Genomic DNA, 6000 nt, shown 5'->3' with positions numbered 1-6000 from the left:
ATAGTTAGTACGGTCGAAAAAAGACATATGTCCATCACGTTCAACCAGGGAATTAAGGGGTAGGGGTGTGGCGCGATATTGGGGAAGGGATGAGATTTTATATTTCTTCATAAGCATTAATCTTATTTTGTCAATTAGGAACATTCAGCACCCACCCGCTATCAAGGCAGCTGCCTATCATGTCATGCCCTACCTGCACAGGTGTGCTGGCTACTCAAATGATCCAATTAAGGAGGCCATTTAGTCAGCAGCAGCAGAAGTCCTGTGCCTGGACGCTCCAACAGGGGCCAGACACAAGCAGAAGCAGAAGCAGCAGAAGCAGCAGCAGCACCACCTTTTGTTTTTTGGCTGCAGCAGCAGCAAGGCCCACAGGGCTGGCTAGCTGGCTAGCCAGCAAGCAGGTAGCAATGAAAGTAGGAATCTTTCTTTTTAACCCTGTAAGGGGGGTGGTGCACTGTACCCGAAGATACTGCCATATCGGGTCAATGCATAGGGCGACGGAAGCAAGCTTCGAAATCGGCCCCCGTTCTCAAAAATCCATTTAATATATGGTCCCCAGATAGGGGACGTATCAGATATTAAACTGATAAGAACAGATACTACACTTGATCTTAGCCAAAAGGCCGAGAAGCGATAACCGTGAAAGGGGCGGGCCCAACAAGGTCCCCCTTCATGGGCACTATCACTGCTTGCTGTCAGGGAGGCTGCCAGACAATTTTCCATGCACACTCTGGGCTGGGGGGCAGTCAACCACCAGTACACACAGCAGAACCTAAACCCATACCATTATTGCTAAGCAGCAAGACAGGGGCCCATTGCACTCCCACGGGGCCTTTTTAAATGCAATCCATAACCCGGATTTGCCAGGAACCCTTCTTACTCCTCCTACTTGCATGTGACACTGGGCTTAGGATCTGCATAGGAAACACACACACAAGCACACACCTACCTTTGTTGCCTGCAGATGCCTCCTTGGCTGTCCCCAAACGGTATCAAACCAACACCCACGGGAAGCTGTAAGCATAGAGGACATGCCTGCACCCCATTGGACTTACCTGTGTGGGTTAAATCCGGGTTATTTGACAACCTATGGCGGTGATGGTTCTGCTCAGGCAGAGCAGTGCTGATGCTCCTCATAAAGCTGTCGCTGCTGTGAAGGTTCTAGGTGACATCACAAATCCCTATGGTTACATACACAACAAAGCTGGGTTGTTGTTGTTTACACTCTGCAAGGCCTGTGGAAGTGAGTGACATCATAGCACTGTAGTTCTGAGGGTTCTAGATGGATGCAACAATCTCCTGTTGCTTCTATGAAGGCCATAATAGACGACATCACCAAACAGCTCCATAGTCACATACACAGCAAAGGAGAGATGTTGTTTACACCTAGTGATGTCAGTGGTATTGAGTGACATCACAGCACAGTGCTAAGGCTCCTGGGCCTGGACACAGCAGCGGCTGCAATATCTCAACGGAGAATACGTTTATATATATGTGTGTGTGTGCGCGTATATATATATATATATATATATATATATATATATATATATATATATATTTCTCCGCCGAAATCACTTTTAAACCCATTTCCACCTTTTTTTCCCTTCTCTTCCTCTTACTTTTTTTTCACGTTTTTTTACGTTTTTCTCCTTTTCGCCTCTTTTCTGGGCGTATTATTCTTCTTTTTCTTCTTTTTTTTCGTCTAATGCATACCCCATCAGTGCAGCAATGCTTATTCAATACCGCCAGCAGATGGAGACACTGGGGGATAATTTTCTAAGGATTTATACTGATTTTTCCTGTCTGAATTTGTCGCACAGAAAGTTGCAGGCCAAATATGTGTGACATTTCTGCGACTTTAGCTTCTAGAGCATTTTTACAACATTATACATAGGTGCTGAATACATAAAAAGCGACTGTTCAGCGACAGACAAGTCGCATCGGCTGAAAGTAGGCCAGAATGTCAGTCCATGTTGGAGCAGGTTTAGATACAGTCTAAAGTATAGATCTCAAAGTCTGTGCACAGAATTTAGCAAGGGCCTCGCACCTTCTGATGCATCAGGTAGGTGCACAATAGCATAGCCTAACCCTCTGTACTTTGGTCTATATTGATGCGGGACATAGACAGCCAGCTGATGACCAATCCATTAGTGCAATGGATGGCTGGAAGCATTTGTCTTTGCCTTTGCAATACCACAGAAGCAATGCATGGTCAATGTACAGCAATGACACACCTGTGTGAACAGCCAGGAGACCCCCCCCCCCCATGTTATGTTACATAGTTACATAGTTAGTACGGTCGAAAAAAGACATATGTCCATCACGTTCAACCAGGGAATTAAGGGGTAGGGGTGTGGCGCGATATTGGGGAAGGGATGAGATTTTATATTTCTTCATAAGCATTAATCTTATTTTGTCAATTAGGAACATTCAGCACCCACCCGCTATCAAGGCAGCTGCCTATCATGTCATGCCCTACCTGCACAGGTGTGCTGGCTACTCAAATGATCCAATTAAGGAGGCCATTTAGTCAGCAGCAGCAGAAGTCCTGTGCCTGGACGCTCCAACAGGGGCCAGACACAAGCAGAAGCAGAAGCAGCAGAAGCAGCAGCAGCACCACCTTTTGTTTTTTGGCTGCAGCAGCAGCAAGGCCCACAGGGCTGGCTAGCTGGCTAGCCAGCAAGCAGGTAGCAATGAAAGTAGGAATCTTTCTTTTTAACCCTGTAAGGGGGTGGTGCACTGTACCCGAAGATACTGCCATATCGGGTCAATGCATAGGGCGACGGAAGCAAGCTTCGAAATCGGCCCCCGTTCTCAAAAATCCATTTAATATATGGTCCCCAGATAGGGGACGTATCAGATATTAAACTGATAAGAACAGATACTACACTTGATCTTAGCCAAAAGGCCGAGAAGCGATAACCGTGAAAGGGGCGGGCCCAACAAGGTCCCCTTCATGGGCACTATCACTGCTTGCTGTCAGGGAGGCTGCCAGACAATTTTCCATGCACACTCTGGGCTGGGGGGCAGTCAACCACCAGTACACACAGCAGAACCTAAACCCATACCATTATTGCTAAGCAGCAAGACAGGGGCCCATTGCACTCCCACGGGGCCTTTTTAAATGCAATCCATAACCCGGATTTGCCAGGAACCCTTCTTACTCCTCCTACTTGCATGTGACACTGGGCTTAGGATCTGCATAGGAAACACACACACAAGCACACACCTACCTTTGTTGCCTGCAGATGCCTCCTTGGCTGTCCCCAAACGGTATCAAACCAACACCCACGGGAAGCTGTAAGCATAGAGGACATGCCTGCACCCCATTGGACTTACCTGTGTGGGTTAAATCCGGGTTATTTGACAACCTATGGCGGTGATGGTTCTGCTCAGGCAGAGCAGTGCTGATGCTCCTCATAAAGCTGTCGCTGCTGTGAAGGTTCTAGGTGACATCACAAATCCCTATGGTTACATACACAACAAAGCTGGGTTGTTGTTGTTTACACTCTGCAAGGCCTGTGGAAGTGAGTGACATCATAGCACTGTAGTTCTGAGGGTTCTAGATGGATGCAACAATCTCCTGTTGCTTCTATGAAGGCCATAATAGACGACATCACCAAACAGCTCCATAGTCACATACACAGCAAAGGAGAGATGTTGTTTACACCTAGTGATGTCAGTGGTATTGAGTGACATCACAGCACAGTGCTAAGGCTCCTGGGCCTGGACACAGCAGCGGCTGCAATATCTCAACGGAGAATACGTTTATATATATGTGTGTGTGTGCGCGTATATATATATATATATATATATATATATATATATATATATATATATATTTCTCCGCCGAAATCACTTTTAAACCCATTTCCACCTTTTTTTCCCTTCTCTTCCTCTTACTTTTTTTTCACGTTTTTTTACGTTTTTCTCCTTTTCGCCTCTTTTCTGGGCGTATTATTCTTCTTTTTCTTCTTTTTTTTTGTCTAATGCATACCCCATCAGTGCAGCAATGCTTATTCAATACCGCCAGCAGATGGAGACACTGGGGGATAATTTTCTAAGGATTTATACTGATTTTTCCTGTCTGAATTTGTCGCACAGAAAGTTGCAGGCCAAATATGTGTGACATTTCTGCGACTTTAGCTTCTAGAGCATTTTTACAACATTATACATAGGTGCTGAATACATAAAAAGCGACTGTTCAGCGACAGACAAGTCGCATCGGCTGAAAGTAGGCCAGAATGTCAGTCCATGTTGGAGCAGGTTTAGATACAGTCTAAAGTATAGATCTCAAAGTCTGTGCACAGAATTTAGCAAGGGCCTCGCACCTTCTGATGCATCAGGTAGGTGCACAATAGCATAGCCTAACCCTCTGTACTTTGGTCTATATTGATGCGGGACATAGACAGCCAGCTGATGACCAATCCATTAGTGCAATGGATGGCTGGAAGCATTTGTCTTTGCCTTTGCAATACCACAGAAGCAATGCATGGTCAATGTACAGCAATGACACACCTGTGTGAACAGCCAGGAGACCCCCCCCCCCCATGTTATGTTACATAGTTACATAGTTAGTACGGTCGAAAAAAGACATATGTCCATCACGTTCAACCAGGGAATTAAGGGGTAGGGGTGTGGCGCGATATTGGGGAAGGGATGAGATTTTATATTTCTTCATAAGCATTAATCTTATTTTGTCAATTAGGAACATTCAGCACCCACCCGCTATCAAGGCAGCTGCCTATCATGTCATGCCCTACCTGCACAGGTGTGCTGGCTACTCAAATGATCCAATTAAGGAGGCCATTTAGTCAGCAGCAGCAGAAGTCCTGTGCCTGGACGCTCCAACAGGGGCCAGACACAAGCAGAAGCAGAAGCAGCAGAAGCAGCAGCAGCACCACCTTTTGTTTTTTGGCTGCAGCAGCAGCAAGGCCCACAGGGCTGGCTAGCTGGCTAGCCAGCAAGCAGGTAGCAATGAAAGTAGGAATCTTTCTTTTTAACCCTGTAAGGGGGTGGTGCACTGTACCCGAAGATACTGCCATATCGGGTCAATGCATAGGGCGACGGAAGCAAGCTTCGAAATCGGCCCCCGTTCTCAAAAATCCATTTAATATATGGTCCCCAGATAGGGGACGTATCAGATATTAAACTGATAAGAACAGATACTACACTTGATCTTAGCCAAAAGGCCGAGAAGCGATAACCGTGAAAGGGGCGGGCCCAACAAGGTCCCCTTCATGGGCACTATCACTGCTTGCTGTCAGGGAGGCTGCCAGACAATTTTCCATGCACACTCTGGGCTGGGGGGCAGTCAACCACCAGTACACACAGCAGAACCTAAACCCATACCATTATTGCTAAGCAGCAAGACAGGGGCCCATTGCACTCCCACGGGGCCTTTTTAAATGCAATCCATAACCCGGATTTGCCAGGAACCCTTCTTACTCCTCCTACTTGCATGTGACACTGGGCTTAGGATCTGCATAGGAAACACACACACAAGCACACACCTACCTTTGTTGCCTGCAGATGCCTCCTTGGCTGTCCCCAAACGGTATCAAACCAACACCCACGGGAAGCTGTAAGCATAGAGGACATGCCTGCACCCCATTGGACTTACCTGTGTGGGTTAAATCCGGGTTATTTGACAACCTATGGCGGTGATGGTTCTGCTCAGGCAGAGCAGTGCTGATGCTCCTCATAAAGCTGTCGCTGCTGTGAAGGTTCTAGGTGACATCACAAATCCCTATGGTTACATACACAACAAAGCTGGGTTGTTGTTGTTTACACTCTGCAAGGCCTGTGGAAGTGAGTGACATCATAGCACTGTAGTTCTGAGGGTTCTAGATGGATGCAACAATCTCCTGTTGCTTCTATGAAGGCCATAATAGACGACATCACCAAACAGCTCCATAGTCACATACACAGCAAAGGAGAGATGTTGTTTACACCTAGTGATGTCAGTGGTATTGAGTGACATCACAGCACAGTGCTAAG

At 46.6% G+C, this 6000-nt stretch overlaps 3 non-coding genes across 3 annotated transcripts; all 3 read right to left on the bottom strand.

The window, feature by feature from the left end:
- Nucleotides 1-444: 444 nt before the first annotated feature.
- Nucleotides 445-635, bottom strand: LOC130326709 (U2 spliceosomal RNA). The gene has a single exon (XR_008871276.1). It is a non-coding gene; the product is annotated as a U2 spliceosomal RNA (small nuclear RNA).
- Nucleotides 636-2729: 2094 nt separating this feature from the next.
- LOC130326708 (U2 spliceosomal RNA) lies at nt 2730-2920 on the bottom strand. Its single transcript, XR_008871275.1, has one exon. It is a non-coding gene; the product is annotated as a U2 spliceosomal RNA (small nuclear RNA).
- Nucleotides 2921-5013: 2093 nt separating this feature from the next.
- Nucleotides 5014-5204, bottom strand: LOC130326707 (U2 spliceosomal RNA). Its single transcript, XR_008871274.1, has one exon. It is a non-coding gene; the product is annotated as a U2 spliceosomal RNA (small nuclear RNA).
- Between the last annotated feature and the right edge of the window lie 796 nt (nt 5205-6000).

This window comes from Hyla sarda, unplaced genomic scaffold, assembly GCF_029499605.1.
Source record: "Hyla sarda isolate aHylSar1 unplaced genomic scaffold, aHylSar1.hap1 scaffold_2864, whole genome shotgun sequence".
In the NCBI taxonomy this organism is placed as follows: Eukaryota; Metazoa; Chordata; class Amphibia; order Anura; family Hylidae; genus Hyla; species Hyla sarda.
This window is presented reverse-complemented; position numbering and strand designations above follow the sequence as displayed.